We start from the raw sequence: 18,115 nt of genomic DNA, 5'->3' as shown, positions 1-18,115 counted from the left end.
GTGAGTGGGGAAAGGCATATTCATCTGAGAAGAATTATGGAGGCTAACAAGCTAATTCAGCTGCGAAACCCCTGAGATGCTAGAAACTTGGAGTATCAGGTTCTACAAAATGTCGAGGTGAAACACATATCGCATTACAGGCAGATTATTTTATTGCCCTAGGCAGCTAGGAAACATCTCTTCTAGATTTTCCTGTTGAAGATTGGAGCTGTTGGTGGTGTTGTTTAGAGAAATTGTGCTATGGGGAACAGTGATGAAATATGCAGCTGCAGATTTTCACATATAAGGGAAAATCTGTATAGTGAACCATGGGGTCCTTACCTCATGCTTCTTCCATGATGCCAGCTACCAGAACAAATAGTTACTTCACCAGTCTCTTGTTACTATAACATTTCCTAGCTAGGAGGGTTGTTTTTTGATTTATTTTTCCTCCAGGAGAAAGTATATGATTCATATTATACTGCCTGGTTTCTCTTGAGTTAAGCCCCCAAGTATACAAATATTTCCTATACATTTATAGATCCCTCAGGTTTCAATATAAATTAAGTTTAGCTTCCAGGAAGAATGGCAGGATTAGTGAATTGGAAGACATATCAATAGAAATCTATCTTCAAATCAAAGCACAGGAATGTCTTCTTTACATATTAGATACAGCAACTTCTCTATTTTCCTTAACAATTCAGATCTGGCCCTAAACTGACAAATTAAGACCGTGTAATTGACCAGACTCATCTTCTTAAAGTTGGTGGTCGTCTATTAACATGAGTCAGTTTCTAAATGTTATCACCTTACCTTTCATCCCAAGGAACCAAGTATTTTGTTTTTGTCTATCACTTATTTTACAGTTCTCTACAGATATTCTGTTAAATGTTTATCTCCCATCTTTTCCTCATAAAAAAATTCTGGGCTACTTTTAACTGCTTTACTTCATAATAAAATTGCAATGGATATTTTAGTGGTAATGTATAAGGGCACTGGGGTTCAACAGACTCACTCTGTTTAAATACAGAATGTCTAATGTTATTCTTGTAATATAAAGTTAATCATAAGGAGCCTGATAGACTTGGGGTAAACAAGAAGACATCAGTAGCTCAGGATGTTGGGGAGCAGTTTCTCATGATCTCTGTTATTCTCAGAGCTTGTATGTGATTCCCCTTTTTTATTTTAACCTACTTAAAAAATTCTCTGTATCTTTTTTTTCATTCTTCTTGTGTCTTTATGATCTCTCAAAATGTCTACTTACACATTGTTTTGAGTTGCTAAGACACAAATTCTCCTTCAATGCATCATTCAAGCTGTCCTCTCTCCAGCCTGTTAAGTTCATTCAGAAATCCATAGAGAAAATCTGATTAACCTGATTTTATATTTGTGTGGAGGAGATTTAAACTTTGGTACCTGGCCAGTCTGTGGAATAACTTCCCTAGGTTAGCTGCTATCTCTGACACAATCCAATGAAATTCAAAATATGGATACATAAAATGCTTATTCAGCATAGAATGTTGGCCCCATACTCTGAGAAAGAAAAGAGGATAGCATTTTGTAAGCTAATAAAAATTGTTATCTACCGATTTTATTCATTTACTTGTTTTCTAAGCTCCATTGAGTTTTCAATATTGGTTTTCCAAAATCTTAATGATTATTTTCTATTCAGTTGATATATCACTCGATGTATCAGAATGTTCCAGTTCAGGGTTTGTTTGGTTTTTTTTAATTATCCTAGCCCTGGGTTTGAGAAAAGTATTGTGAAATTCTTCATCTTAAACATAAATATTTTCCTACAAATGGGTAGCAGTGCACTGCGACCAAAACCCATTGATAGTCTTCATAGATAACTCTAAGATTTCAATGTGTTTAATCCAATTTATAATATGCCTTCATTTCTAAAATACGTTATTTTCCAGGTGAATGAGGGATATATCTGCCTGCAAGATGTTAATTACTAAAGAGTGGAGGTATACCTATGTTCTTTTTGTTCACAGTGAAATTTCCCAACTGGTTCTGTTCAGTTCTACTTTAATCAAGGAGTGACCACACCTTCATGACCAGTTTAGGAAGACATACACATTTTCAGGACTGTTAAATTTGGATAGTTCTAATGTGATGAGTCTATGGAAAAGTGCTGAGCTGCACAAAAAAGTATCACTTGCCTGTTCAGTTCTTTCTATGCCATTTCTTGGTCCTAGTATCCAGGAATCTTCTTAATATTGAAGTACTTTTAATCACCCACATGAGTCCTTCATCTTCAGTTAATTATCCTGTCTCTCTTTCTCATAGACCCCATGCCAGTTAAGCTCTGGGAAAGGAAAATCAGATTTTATTTACAGACTTCATGGAATCATAGTCTAGTACATATTTAAGCTAATTTCTTTAAAGATGGTTTATTCATTTTGTGCAAACTGGAAAAAGGGGAGTGGAATGTACTCATGTTTACTTGAGAAAAGGAAGAAAATACATATAAAAAAATAAGATTTTGCTATCTGACCTGCCAACACCAGTTTATAAAGAAAACAGCCTTGTCATTCTAAAATGCTCATACTATCTGATCAAATATTTGCATATCTTCAAATCTCTTTTACTTGGTATTTTTATTATTTCTTTTCATATAGTTTTAACTCATCGCTAAATATTACTAAGATTTATTTTGTTAAAATTATCCAAACTGCTGCTCTAATGTTTTTGTTTTTGTTTTTATTTTACTCTATTTTTTAAAAATGTTACATTAAAAAAATATAATAGGCCCCCATATACCCCTCACCTCCCTCACCCTACTCCTTCCACATCAACAATCTCTTTCATCGTCATGGGACAGTCATTACATTTGGTGAATACATTTTGGAGCACTGCTGCACCACATGGATAATGGTTTACATTGTAGTTTACACTATCCCCCAGTCTGCCCAGTGGGCCATGGCAGGACATACAATGTCCAGCATCTGTCCCAGCAGTACCACCCAGGGCAACTCCAAGTCCTGAAAATGCCCCCATATCATATTTCATCTTCCCTCTCACTACCATGAGCAGCTACCATGGCCACTTTCTCCACATCTATGCTACAATTTCTTCCATTACTAATCACAATAGTTCCATTGTAGAATATCACTAAGTGCACAGTAATCCATACTCTATTCCTCCATCCTGTGGACCATGGGATGATCAAGAAGGGGCTTAGATTTCACATGGATGATGAATGCAATTCTCCTGCTTGAAGTTGTAGGCACTCTTGACTGCCTGGTGTGGTGGTTGGCCTTCTTCACCTCCCTGTTAGCTGGCTGGGATAAGTCCAATAAACCAGAGGGTTAGAATTGCAAGTCTTCTGAAGCTTAGGGCCTGGCTGTTACATGGGCAGTCCAGAGATTCAGGTTTCCTGAGTATAAAACAAGCCCAGCACCAACCATAGATCTAGTAAAAGTAACAGAAGAGGCATGTGCAGAAAGGTCACATCTGAGTCCAACTCCATCACACTCAGGAACACAAACTCCAAAGTAGGCCAACTGACATGGCGCTGAACTCCAGAGCCATCTGCTATGACCATAGAACCTTTTATTTCTTTTGTGTCATCTAAATTTTATAAAGCAAATGACTGTTATAATAATTGCCTTTAGTACATTGTATTTTATATGCTTGATCTTAACTTTTTTTTTAATGCCTAGATAGCATAGAAAAAAGTGTATTTCTGGTTTCTTCAAAAAACCCCAGAAGTTTTAAAGACAACTGTGATAGACTTTCTATCACTTCTGACCTAATATTGTTTACTACAATTCAGGTATATTGATAATTAATCAGAAATCTAAGCTTAAATTACATTTTTTGCAATGTATTAGTTTTCTCTTGCTACTTAACAAATTACCACAAAGTTAGTGGCTTAAAATGACACCCATCTATTATTTCATTGTACCTGTGTGGATTTGGCTGGTTTCTTTTGTGGGTTGAATTCAGGTGTTAGAGGGGCTGGGCTCTTACCTGTTCTGGGGAAGAATCACTTCCAGGATAATTCAGATTGTTGGCAAAATTCAGTTCTATGCAATTGTAGGATTAAGGCCCCTGTTTCGTATCTTGTTAGTCAGAGGTGTCCCTTACCTGTAGAGACCACTCTCCACTTATTGCATGTGGTCTTTCTATCCCCAAAGCCAGCAATGGGTTGCCTAATTCCTCTTGGGTTTTATAGCTCTCTGATTTCTCTTTTTGCTACCAGCCAGAGGAAAAACTCTGAATTCAAAGCAATCTTTTCGCTTTTTTATGTATTTAGATTGAGCCTACAAACTTATGGCAACAGAAATGAACATTCCAGGTCATTAGAAGTTTTAACATTATGACACTATGTTTAGCATATACAGTTCAGAGTCAATTAAACTTTCATGTAGCACACCTTATTATTCAACATCCTCTTCAATCTGTGACACATTTATTTCTTCTGCAATTAAAATTTTGTAACAAGAACCAATACTAGTTCATAAAACAATGAAACATGACAAAGAACATTGAGTACTGAAAACTAATAGATATTACATTTAGCAATCGCCTTGGAATATATTCAAATTTTATTAGTATTATAAAATTATAAAGAGAGTCATGCATTTTAATGGTGACACTAAAACCAAGTGCAGATACAGATATAAAAAGAGATGCAGGTATTGCCTTAAATTTATGTGCAGATTTACATAAATAAATACAGATATAGATGTTTCTTGTTCTTTATATCTTCTCATAAAGGGGTGGGGGAGTGACATAAACGTATCTGCCTACTTTTGGAAATTCATGGCCTAGAGAATACCATCTCCATATACTTTTAATAAAGTAATTTAAATAATATTGTGGTAACTACTGAAGAACAAGTTATATAAAATTTCACTTAATTACAATACTTGATTATGATTTCTATTTTACTTTGTTTCATTTCATTCATTTATAATGTTTTATTTTTAAGTTATATTTAAAATTAATGAGTTTTAATTACATTTGATGGAAGCAGAATTGAAATATAATATTCTTAGTAAAGAAACTGTAATATTTATTATATTTCATTAAAATCCCTATGGCCATAGTAATAAAGTCCCTTTATTCCCCAGAGGTAAATATTTCCTTCCACACCTTTTCCTGTTCATTTATGAGGACACAAGTACTCATAGAACTACATGACATTCTTTGGGTGGAATATTTTTAACATAAAAGTTAGCATAGTGGAAGCGACTGTGTCTCAATCAGTTGGGCTCCCATCTACCATATGGGAGGCCCTGAGTTTGCATCATCCTGGCGCCTCCTTGTGAAGGCAGGCTTGCCCGCATGCTGCAGAGAGCTGCCCAGCCCACAAGTGCCTCAGAGTGCCACCCAGCCTGCAAGGGCCACGGAGAGCTGACTCAGCAAGGTGACACAACAAAAAAAGAAGACAAGCAAAAACACAGAAGAGTGCACAGCGGATGGACACAGAGAGCAGACAGCAGGCAAGCTGCAATGGGGAGGGGAAAAATAAAAAAATAAACAAACAAATAAATGAATGAATGAGTGAATAAATAAATAAGTAAAATAAATACACAGAAGAATGCATAGGGAATGGACACAGAGAAAAGACAGCATGCAAAAAAGTCACAAGGCGAGAGGATAAAAAATGCTAAAGAACAAAAGTTAGCATCTTCATGTACCTTATAGTTTGTGATCAACATTATTTCTTAGTGATTTATACATATTAGATGTGTTAGATAGATCTTACGTTTAAATTTCTGTCTTGTTTTCCATAATAAGAAACTCACACATTATTTACATTCTATTATTATTAGGTATTTTTTATTTATTTATTCATTTATTTTCCTCTTAGGTAGGTTTATTCTGCCTTTCTGAGCCTCATTTGTAAAATGTGTTTAATAACATCTATTTTCTAAAGATCAAAATGGTAAATAAGTTAACAGAGTATAGACATACCAAACATACTTATTAAATGGTAACAATTATTAAGTATTATATGTTTTGTACAACTTGGTATTATTGGCTCCAAAGATTCCACAACGATACTGAAAAGTACAAAATTTTATGATATATATATATATAAGTATATAATGATTATAATATCATTTAATAAACAAGACTAGGTCAAGCAGTTGCAGGAAAACATTACCACATAATTCTATGACATTCCAATATATTATACATTCTAATACATTATAACACCAAAGTGTAAAAGGTTATATTGAAATTCATATCCTGTCACTCCTTTATATTTCTGAAAGTTGTTTTTAACAATATTGAGGATGATTTAGTTGTTTACATAATCCATATAATTATTCCAACTCTCCACTTCAATTTTCTATTAAAACTTAATTAAACTGCAAATGGAAGGGAATAAATATTGACACTAAATGGTAAAATTCTGCTTTGAAGATTTTGTTTTGATATCAGCCAATTATTATTAGGTATTTATATCATTTATACTTTCTAAATTTGAATAAGCCTGTACTGAATATCCTTTTGAATGCTGTTTCACCAGATGACATGCTGATTCCCTGAGCCATCATCAAATTTTGTATCAACAGGTCTTTTAATTCCATTTTCATAAAACTAAAGAATGATAATAAATATAATAGTTTAAATTAAATAAGCATAATAGTTTAAATCCTTGATCATAACGAGGTTAAATATTTTTATATATGGTTACTGACCAGTTTTAATTTCCTTTCTGTGTATTGCAATGCTTTACTCATTAATAAATTTGCCTTTATATTTTTTTTATTTTCAGAAGTTATACATATTTACTCCCATTGTGCAACATTTTAAAATACTTTGTTCACAAGGAATTTTGTGATACAGAACTATTAAATATATTACATTTTTCTTTATGAATTTGCATCATATGCTTTAAAAATTGTCCCTGCTCTAAATAAAAATATATTATACTAATTATTTATCTAAAATATTTTTTCTAGTTTTATGTAATGTGTTTGTGTCTTTGAACCACCTGGAATATATTTTCTTATGACTAGTGAGGTAGAATTTTCTTTTTCCTTCATTCCCAGATAAAGACTGAAAATCCCACATCACTTACCAAAACACCTTATATTTCACATTGATTAATAGTATCACTATAAAAATAGAATGAATCCCAATATCTTTAGCTGTGTATTTATTAACTGCCTTTGAGTTTATCAATCTGTCTATTCCAAACTTGCTTTAATTGCCATAGCTTAATGATATTCTGAAAAATTATGCCCACCTTTTGCTCTTTTCAAAAGTTAGCTTAACTATTCTGGATATCACCTATTTCTGAATATGGAATCACTTTTTCAAAATTCATGAAACTTTTGTCAGATATTTAACTTTTAATTTTGAATGTATGGATTAAATTGGAATATCTTTACCATACTGATCTTTTCAAAACATAAATATTGAGGCAGGAGAGAATAGGGACCTAAGGAGGAAGGAGGCAGTGAACTTAATAAGCCATACAGACATAAACTTAGGCAATGGCCTGCTGACTTCCATCAGCCTGCTGACTCACACAAAAAGTTAGAAAGGTACAATTTACAAGAACACACTCCCAAGGGTAGGTTTATCAGAAGGCAGTCAGCAACATCATCACATGGTGGGAATGAGGGAAGGGGCAGAAGAGACTGCACCCCCACTCCCCACCTGTTTTCTGGTTACCTCACCCTTCATAGTGACCAGAGACAAATCACTACCAGCCAACACGCCCTACAGAGTTTGTGGGCAGCAACAACAGCCTAGATAGCTAAACACTGTCTCTGATAATAATATGGTATATATCTTTACGTTCTACATATTTATATATCTTTTAATAAAATTCAAGGAGGGGATTCCATTTTCAAGGATAGGACAGGTAAATTACAGCTATCATAGCTTTTTACTTTTAATTTTAAAAAATATTTTGCCATAGCTCAAGGCCACTTCAATTGCAATTTTGCTCATGTGACAGTGATCCTTCCAGAGATTTTGAAAGAAATTACCTAGAAGGTATTAAGTTGGGATTCTTGAAAGTTTCAGAAAGTGGACTAAATAACAAAAAAAAAAAAAAAAAGAAAACTTCTCACTTAGAATAGTGAACATGAAATAAGATAAATTCAAGGAAGCCATAACCTTGCTAGAAACCCACACAATGGAGAAATGCTTTTCCCCCAAAAATCTGACTTTTGCGCTTTGCTTTTCTCTCCTCATTAGTTTTTTCCTTCCATTATTTTTGATGTCTAGAAAATGTTCTGAAGGCTCTTTGTGAGATTGTCACCCAGGGGTCCACTACTTAAAACAAAGAAACCACTGAAATCTAATGATATCACTGCAGTTTCAGGATTCCACATATTACTAGTCAATGGGAAATACTTAGAATATGTAGTGTCTTTTCTTATCCTTGGGAGATAGAAACCTCAATATTGTTTATGGATGCTAGAGATTTACAAACCACCCTTAGGCATAATATTGAAATTACATCTCAAAATAGGCATGAAGAAATGTTTCAAATTTTAGTGTTCACTTTGCTGTTCATCATAAGCAAAAGACTTTGGCATTTATTACAATTCCAATTAACTATTTGCAGTATTATTTTATTAAATGTCCAGACTAATACACTATACTCCGTGTGTAAGTAGATTGCATATATTTTTTTCATTGCTGTACTCCAGGCACCAAGTAAGGAGATAGAATCATAAAAAAATTAATATATAATCATAGAATGAATGATTTTGTAAATAAATCAACGGTTTAAAATTTTTTTCATAACATGGATATTAGGCTACCCTTCGAAATTATCAACTCCACAGAAGATATGGGACATTAATACATTATAAAATGTAGCCTCCTGTTCCTTTTAGTGATGAGGCTGCAAAGACCACATGCTTTGTGCTGTTCTCACTTTGCTTTCTTGTAATTCTCTTGGGAAATTTGTTTGTTCTGCTCACCAGGAAGGGCAGAGGCCTTAGCAAGCAAACTATGTGTCTTGGTGGTTATAGTCTACAACCACCATGCAGCCATCTGCAGACACTTTCATTATCATCATGAACAGGCAGGTGTACTATGTCCTGGTGATGTCCTCTGCTACCACAGCATTTATCCATTCAATCATACATATTTTGATTATCATAGAACATCCCCTCTGTGACCCCAATCAGATAGACCACTCTTCCACTAAAACTGCTAAAACTGGCCTGCACCAATTCTAGTCTATTGGCTATTATGATCATTACACCACAGGAATAACGTCCATTTTGACCTTTGCTGCCTTGGTAATTTCCTACATCATCATTTTGTCCACCCTGAGGACCCACTCATCTGATGGCCGCCACAAAGCCCTCTCCACCTGTGGCTCACGCATCACTGTGGTGCTCATGCTCTTCTTGTCCCTCGTCTTCACCTATGTCCCCACGGCTGGTCCTGACAATGACAACACAGTGTTTGCCCTATTTTACATACATCATGTTTGCCCCATGTTCAATGCCCTCATCTACATGGTTAGAAAAACAGACATGGAGAATGCCCTGAGGAAAGTCTAGTGCCAAGAAAAGCTGCTTGAAGGGAAATGATGCCTCTCCTATTTGACTCCTTTGACCCATCTTGTTCCTTTTACAGAATCATCAATGTTGACAAAGGCTGCTGATTCAAAAAGTTTCTGTGCTTCCATCAAAAGCCGCAAGCCTCAAAGATATAAGAGCTGTCATTCACTATTTTTCTCTAACTTTTTCTCTTTGGGCCTGTGTACAAAGGCAATAGATCAGGTGATCTTGTCCCCTTTAACTTTGATATTTTATTTTGTCCTTCATGATCCCAAATATAGTGAGCTCAATAGAGATAATAGCAGATCAAGTTAGAGTCTAATTTTGATGTAGAAACTGCAGTGATTAATTTCTGGTTATCTAATTCAGGTAGGTAAAGATCAATCGAGTTGTCCAGTGTTCTGGGCACTAATGGATGGGCAAGTGTTAAATTTTAGCATTTATTTTAAGAAGACTGCTGTTGATGCATATGTAGGCCATATTTTCCAGTAATGAACTAAATTAGCCAATTGTGAAAAATTCCCTATTTGGTTTCTTTGAAAAGGAGACAGACTTTTCAGATTGAACATGGATTGTATTTAATTTTTGTTAACACTCTTCCTATAATTGATCAACAAAGGAGGTATGAAATGGAATCTACCAAGCATCATTGTGTTAACCATATGTTAACCATATATTAATCATATGTTAATCATATGCTAATCACAGAAGAGTAATGGAAGGGAAGATGGCTGCACACTTATGTATTGAGAATTTGGCCTTTATGTATATAATAAAAGTTATGTACTGTCCCTCATGCCCATTTTCGCTAGCATATGACTTTTTCACTGCTCCTTGAAAGCTACCTCACACTAAATATACAGTAGACTTTAGAAATTTATGAACATACATCAAAAGCCCCACTTCCACAATTTGACCTTACCATTCTTGGACCATTCATTTCAATTCAGCTGTGTAACAAGACATTCACAAACTCATGGCTTATTCAAAAAGCATTTAATTCTAAATCATCTAATCTAGGTTGGATTTACCTGGACTTAATTCCAGGCTTCATGTTGGATTCAGGTATAATCCATGTAACTCTCATTGTATTCAAAGCCATGGAAGAACTAGGACACAAGAATACTGACAAAATGAAATCTGCTTACTCATGTACTACAATAAAAATGTATCAACTTTCTAGAGACCCTGACATGTAAGAAATGTTTTAATCTCCTGAATATGTTTAAATAAATAAAAGGGGAACCATATATAGGAATATGGAATTTATCTTTATACATTCACTTGAGCATTTCATGAAAATGTGTTTAAAATATTTTATGTTCCAGAGGACAGAAGTATAACCACTAGTTCTAAGATATAGGGAGACGTATTTTCATTGTTTTGCACTATGAAACAAATCCCTTTATCTGAAAAATGAATAGTACCATTTATTTTCACTGATGAACCATTTGTCTCACAGTCACATCCCCCATCTGTGTCAACAGGGTTAGAAAGGTAAAAAGTGGCAGCCAACATTTCAGACAATATACTCTGTAGAATAAATTGACGTTGTTGACCAAATTAGCCCCTGCTAAAAGAGGGGAGTCTGAGTTCTCATCTTTCATGGTCATCTTAAAAAACCAAGAGGAGACTCTCTGCACACCTCTGATGGGGACTGACTGCAAACCATTTTTGATTAAGAGTAAGTTCATTAAGTTACTGGTGGTAACTTGAGTTCTATTCCACATGCTCCCTTTCTCAGTTTTTGAGTGTCAAAAATATATCAGCTTTTATTTCTTAAGGACCTCAGACTTGCCACATCACTAATATTTTATCTCCTTATATTCAAGCAATTAATGCAAAAGGAATATGGGAAATAATAGTATTATAGAAATACAGTGCAGATGGTACTATATATCCAAAGTGAAGATCTTTGGATTCTACTTACTCACAGAACTCTTAAGCTCTAAGAACATCAAATGTCTTGTCCCAGTGCTTCCAAATCCAAATTTCCTGAGGAGTGACCATTGGTTGCCTGAAACGTACATAGGAGCTTTGCAGAAATATAGATTTTTATATGCCTCTTAACCTTGGTCCTCTCAAACAGCTCTCTTGGACTAGATTCTGTTATCTGTTCATAAATCTCTCAGGTGATTCCAATTATCATCTAAGCTTGAGAAATAATAAACTAGTTTTCATTTTAAAGTTAAGGGAATGGAAGACCACTGGCACCCAGTAAGTGTATGTCTGTCAGTAGCCATGGATTTGTGTGATCCTCTGGCAAAGTGTCTTGATTTCTTTATTATAGCTTCTAACCCAGGTTTCTTGTTGCTTTTGATCTTTCTTATCTTTAATTCTGTGGTTACAGCAACATCAGCAAACACTTCTAAAACCTTAATTATGTGTACTCCTTAATGTAAGTAAGGTTTACACCACACAAACACAAAGACACACCACACACACTACAATGATAACCAAACATACTAATGAGATAATATGGTGAAAAAGACCATGGGACAGTTGCAGAGGGATAGTCAATGATATATTTAACTGTTACAAGAAAAAAAGCCCAGGTTCTGTTTCATAATGAAGGAAAAACATATTACTGAGGCAAATGTCATTTCCTTGAGAAATGCATATGTTTGTTTCTCCAGAATGAATCTCTCTGGAATTAATAGCTGAAAATTATGGTTAGGTAAGTCAAGAAAACAGTGAGAAATGGTTCACTGTATTCATGAAAGTTATTGGGTTCAAACATTGGAGGAAATATGGTTTCACAACCATGCATTGTGATGAGTTGTGTTTACCCTGAGGATTTGAGTCACAGTCACCTATTCTTCACAGGTGACTATTCTTATTCAGTTTTCTTCATTTTTCTGATAGGTTACTTCATATTAATGGGGGTTGTCACTACAGAGTACAGGTAAAGATTAGATTCCAGTTAGCAGAAGCATACTTATGGGGTATTATATTAAAAGGGGGGTTTTAGAGGTAAATGTCCTTACTGTTTTTTTATTTTTTAATTTATTTTTATGTTTTATTTCTCTCCCCTTCCCCCCCACCCCCACCCCCAGTTGTCTGCTCTCTGTGTCCATTCGCTGTGTGTTCTTCTGTGACCACTTCTATCCTTATCAGCAGCACCGGGAATCTGTGTTTCTTTTTGTTGCGTTATCTTGTTGTGTCTGCTCTCCGTGTGTGTGGCGCCATTCCTGGGCAGGCTGCACTTTCTTTTGTGCTGAGCGGCACTCCTTACGGGGCATGATCCTTGCATGTGGGGCTAGAGACCATTTATGAAACTGATAACTTCTGTACTTATTGATATGAAAATTTCCATGAAGGTGATATGTATAAAAATGAAAGGAAAGAAAAGTAAAAGAGAAGCTATGTTTAAATATATTGATTTAAAAGAATTAAAGTCTATACTGTGGAATGTAGCTAAAGCCTTTTTATGAAAATTTCTCATCATCTGTATCAGCATTCTAATGAATGTTTGCAGGTTTAAAATAATATTTCTCAATTTAAAAAGTATTTTTTCATATAGAAAATATTCTGTGTATAATTAATATTTGCATAGCACAAAATGGTAAATTGTAGGGGATTTGTGGATATCAATAGGTCACAATAAAAAGGTTTACTTTATGCTTTATAATGAAGTTTTATAAAATTTTAAATTAAGTATTTTCAAACATGAGAAACTGAGTTTGTTCAGTGAACATAACTTTTAATATAAGTTTTTATAGCTAGTATTTTTACTGTGCTAACATAAAGTCATTTACCCCAGGAAAACATGTTCATCAACTTAATATATTTCTGTGTGTGGGTGTGAACCCTGGTAAATAGGAACTATTGATGTGGTTTTACAGGGAATTTTACAAAGACAGAAAGTGAAAGGGAGCAGCAGGAGTCTGGAAGTCAAAGGAACAGAAAGAGAAAGGAGCAGCAAGGAAAGACTGTCATGTGTACTGCCAAGGGACAGGAACCAAGGACCAAGGATCCCAGCAGTCAGATCCAGGATGCCACAGTATCCAGGGAGAAAGCATCACCTTGATGACACCTTGATTGTGAACTTCTCCTAGCTGCAGAACTATGAGCCAATACATTCCTGTTGTTTAAGCCAACCCATTAAATGGTAATTGACTTTGCAGCCAAAAAACTAAAGGACTTACCCTCATTTTATAACTTTTAATTTTGACGTAAGTTCATTCTTACATAACCATTGCAAGGATATTACAAGTATCTTCTGGACTATCCTATACTCTGATTCAGGGAGAGTCTACACTCTATTCTATATATTTTTTCTTTTTAGTCCTTCTTCCCTCCCTCCCTCCATCCTGTTCTTCCTTCCTTTCTTTCTTTTCTTCCTCCCTTCCTCCTTCCCTCTCTCCCTCCCACCCTTTCTCTCTCCCTTCCTCCTTTTCTCCTTTCTTTCCTTCCTTCCCTCCCTTCTTTCTTTCAATTTATAATTATAGTTGTACTTTTTGTCTTAACCTTTTGATAATAAATTGGTGGCATTGTGCCCTTTAACCCATAAATATTCCTATGTATATTTTCTAAGAACAAAACATTCTCTTGCATAGCCATAGTAAAATTATATTTTAAAAACTCCAGAAAATTTTATAGTGATGTAATATTATCTACCTCAGTCTAAATTCAAATTTCTTGAATAATCACAATGATGCCCTTTTAAACTTTTTTTTTTTACTGAATTAAGGATCAAATCCAAGATCACACATTGCAGTTATTAGTAGCTATCATTTCTCTTTTGCGTCCTTTAATCTTGTGTAGTTCCTGTGTCAGTTATTGGTTTTAATGGCTTTGATAATTCTGAAGCACGTAGTCCAGTTTTGTTGTAGATTAACCCTGAATTTGGGTCTGTGCCTTGTTTCCTAATGATCAAATTCAGGCTATGCATTTTTGCATGGAATAATATAGAGGTGATGCTGCAACTTTATTGATAGTGTAATATAACAAAGAGAATTGAGCACATATTAGAAACACTATTTGTTCCTAAAATGAAAGGATAGTTACAATTTAGTTTCTCTTTTAGATAAATTATTTTTGGAGGGAGTGGTCACTTCAAAATTGCCTATTGGATGAATATAGTGTCCCAGAATTTTCCTTAATAATTACTTAATTTTCCCAGATTTAATTTCACTATAAGTACATTTGAACCATGCAAAATGTTCCAAGTTTTCTTCCCCTGTGTTGGTTCTTCTTATCCTGTTATCCTACCTATATTTTTCATTCACGTTTTAGTTTATTTATTTTCCTTTCTATTTCCTACTTTCACTTATTCAAATGGAATGCAAATAACCATGAAAAGCTGTATAATATATGTATGCATGTGTTGTTGCTATGGAAGGGTAGATTAGTTTATGATAGGTTCATACATTGTCAATGTCTATTAAATATAATTCCTTTCTCATGTGAGTCCAGTATAGATACTGCACTTCTTAGACTCACAGGAAACAAAAATAAAAGTGAAACCACAGAAGACTTATGGCATTTTATGGAGTTTATTTTTAAATCATTTATCATAGGAGGACATGTTGCTATTGCTAAGTTTTGTACAATTAAATAATTAGAAGGAGGATTAGAAATTAAATCAAACTTGTAATGGTCACTAAGTGTGCATTATTCTTTATTACACTGAAACTAATGAATATAAAAGTTCATGATATAACCCATGACAGACACAGCAAAGCTGCTTCTGCTAATCTGATCTGCCCTCTAATGGACCAAAATAACTTTAACAATTTAAATTGGGAATCTATACAACCCTTCTATTAGTACAGCTCACCTAGAGAAAATAAATGGCTTTTTCTTGACTTTGGAGACATGTCACAGGCATTTTCAAATTTTCAATTGTAATTGCATTCATTTTATTGACACATTTTTAAATTAAATAATATCATACCATTAATTGGCTTCAAACCAGATTCTTCCTTTCTGCCTTTCATTCTCATAAAATACATTGTTTGTCTGATGTATTTTTATATTGTATTTATTCTTGATGATAAACATATTTTACTTTCCAAACTTTTAGAGTTTCAGCATTCTATTGCTTCAGCTCTTATATACCAATCATAGTGAATATCTCAAGGCATATTGTAATATTATATTGAAAGCATCCCCCAAAATTTTCTGGTTACCATAACACAAGCATAAAGTAAGAAAAAAATGGTTTATAATATAAGTACATTTTTAAAAATATCTGATTCAAATATTTGGAAGTTCGTAAAGACAAACTTGTGGGAAAATTGAATGGATCATCTTTGTACACTGTATTACCATGTCCTGCAAGCATTCAAGACGAAGTGGATATGAATTGGAAACATGTTGTAGATGAATTCAGGATTTATTTTATTTATTTTTCATTACTAGTTTGCTTAAAAGGCTGCTATTTAGTAAAGATCTTTCTTCTTAGTAAACCAGAGTGCAGATTCAGAGTTGGGAAAAAAAGTTTATGGTCAGCAATGACAAAAAGGAGCTCTCAGAAAGAGAACAAGTCACACTGATATCAGGAGAGCCACCAGGGTGAGGTCAGAGCATAGGAAAAACCAAGCAATGCAGGTCATTCAATATAAGAATCAGGCTTATACCCTAGGTATAGTATGACTTGAGAGGCAGAAAATCTTAGAGAGAAAAGACTCTTGGGCCTTAACTATTTGAAATAATCTAACACTCATCTTTTTCTGATACAAAAAAAAAAAAAAATAGGTCCATGTCTATGAAATAGGAAAACTATCAACCCATGACCTTACATACAATGGTATGGTCTTCCCACAATAATAAGATACTGATGTATGTACTAAGTATTTGGAATGTCAAGTCATCCTTTGATGTCTGAGGTAATTTTAATACTCCATAAATTTTCATGGCATTTTTCACTTCTGTATTCCTTAGTGTATAGATGAGTAGGTTGAGAAAGGGTGTGCCAATGATGTCAAATACTGCTACCATTTTGTCAGTGGGAAAAGTATTTGGGGGACGTGTGTACATGAATGTACATGGACCAAAGTATAAAATGACTACAATGATGTGGAAGGTACAAGTTGAGAAGGCTTTTTTCCTCTCTTCCGCACTATGATTTCGCAGAGAATGTAAGATGACAATGTATGAGATTATTAGAAACATGAAACTACTTTAGCAAATGACCCCAGTATTGGACACCCACAGTAGGTTGATCACATAAGTGTCCTTACAGGCAAATTTCAAAAAGGGCTGCAAATCACAACAATAATAATCAATCAAATTGGGCCCACAGAAAGGCAAGCTCAATACCAGGACAATCTGAAATGTAGAATGAAAGACCCTATCCAGGGAAGAATAATCAAGATGATGTAGACCTGCCATCTCATGATGGTTGGGTAATATAAGGGCTTACAGATGGCCACATATCTATCAACAGCCATGAGGATGAGGACAAAGATCTCCATGCAGCCAAATAATTGTAGTGCGAAGACTTGAGTCATGCACTCATTATAGGACATGATTTTCTTTGCAGTGAGAGCATCCAATTAGCTGAGGGGCTATGGAAGCTGTAAAGCAGACATCAGCAAAAGACAAGAAAAATAGGAAGAAGTACTTGGGGCTTCCAAGTGTCCGACTGAACTTGATGGTCACAATAATGAGCAAATTCCCCACCACGGTTCTCATGCAGAAAATTAAGAAAATTACAAACACCATTTTCTGCCTCAAAGGGTCTCTTGTCAATCCTAACAGTATGAATTCATTTACACTGTTATTTTGCTGCACTGTTTCAGCCTATTAGGGGGAAGTACATTTTAGAAATAATTCATCTGCAAGAAGAAAAGAAATAATTTTATAAAGTATACACATTTGGAGCTGAATATATGCTTGAGCATGGAATTTCCCTTTATAAAAGGTCATCACCAGTCTGTGTTTTGATTTTTTTTAGTGAAATGCAATTTCTAATACTTGTTCTAACTATTTACCTGATTGTATAAGGTGATTCAATAGGAAAATAATGAAAAATTAAATGATTTTCAGTCATAATAAACTTTAACTTTATGGATTAGGTACAAGTACATAATTTCCTGATCTGAATATCTTTCTTTAGTTTTCAGCAGGATCTTTCAACATTAGAGATAATGTATTACAAAACTAGGGAAAGTCTATGCATAGTTTACTTCATTGAGCTTTCACATTTCTTGAACCTGGTAATCCAGTCATAAAATACTATTTTAGCAGTATTCTAAAATTTCAATGAATGATTGTATAAACATTTGAGAGCATCTTCCGTAACAAAACTTATACACAAGACATACAGACACACACAAATACATACATATGCATAGGCAAATAATAGACTTAAGATTTCAGCTCATTAAACGATCGTTGGGTAGTAATGAGAGGAAAATAATGCAGTTGACAACAAACCAACAACTTGTCGTCCTGGTCCAGGATACTCATATTTTATCTGTTGCAGTGACTAAGTATAAGTATATTGCCTTTTATTTTACCTCTCAAATCTTTCTAGTTGTTTTCAGTTCTAAATTCAACCTCTTATTCAACTTTGACTTTTTCAACAGACTATGTAATCCACAATTATATTCTTCCCCTTCATTATTTTTCTGACTCATCAAGATTTCTAAAATGCAAGGATACTTTGAGAGTATCTATAG

At 34.4% G+C, this 18,115-nt stretch overlaps 1 pseudogene; it reads right to left on the bottom strand.

Annotated features, from left to right (window-relative positions):
* Positions 1 to 16,299: 16,299 nt before the first annotated feature.
* Positions 16,300 to 17,903, bottom strand: LOC101440818 (olfactory receptor 4C11-like; annotated as a pseudogene).
* Positions 17,904 to 18,115: the final 212 nt, after the last annotated feature.

Source organism: Dasypus novemcinctus, chromosome 10 (assembly GCF_030445035.2).
Source record: "Dasypus novemcinctus isolate mDasNov1 chromosome 10, mDasNov1.1.hap2, whole genome shotgun sequence".
NCBI lineage: Eukaryota > Metazoa > Chordata > Mammalia > Cingulata > Dasypodidae > Dasypus > Dasypus novemcinctus.
Note: the sequence above shows the minus strand (reverse complement) of the source record. Positions and strands in the feature narration are given on the sequence as shown.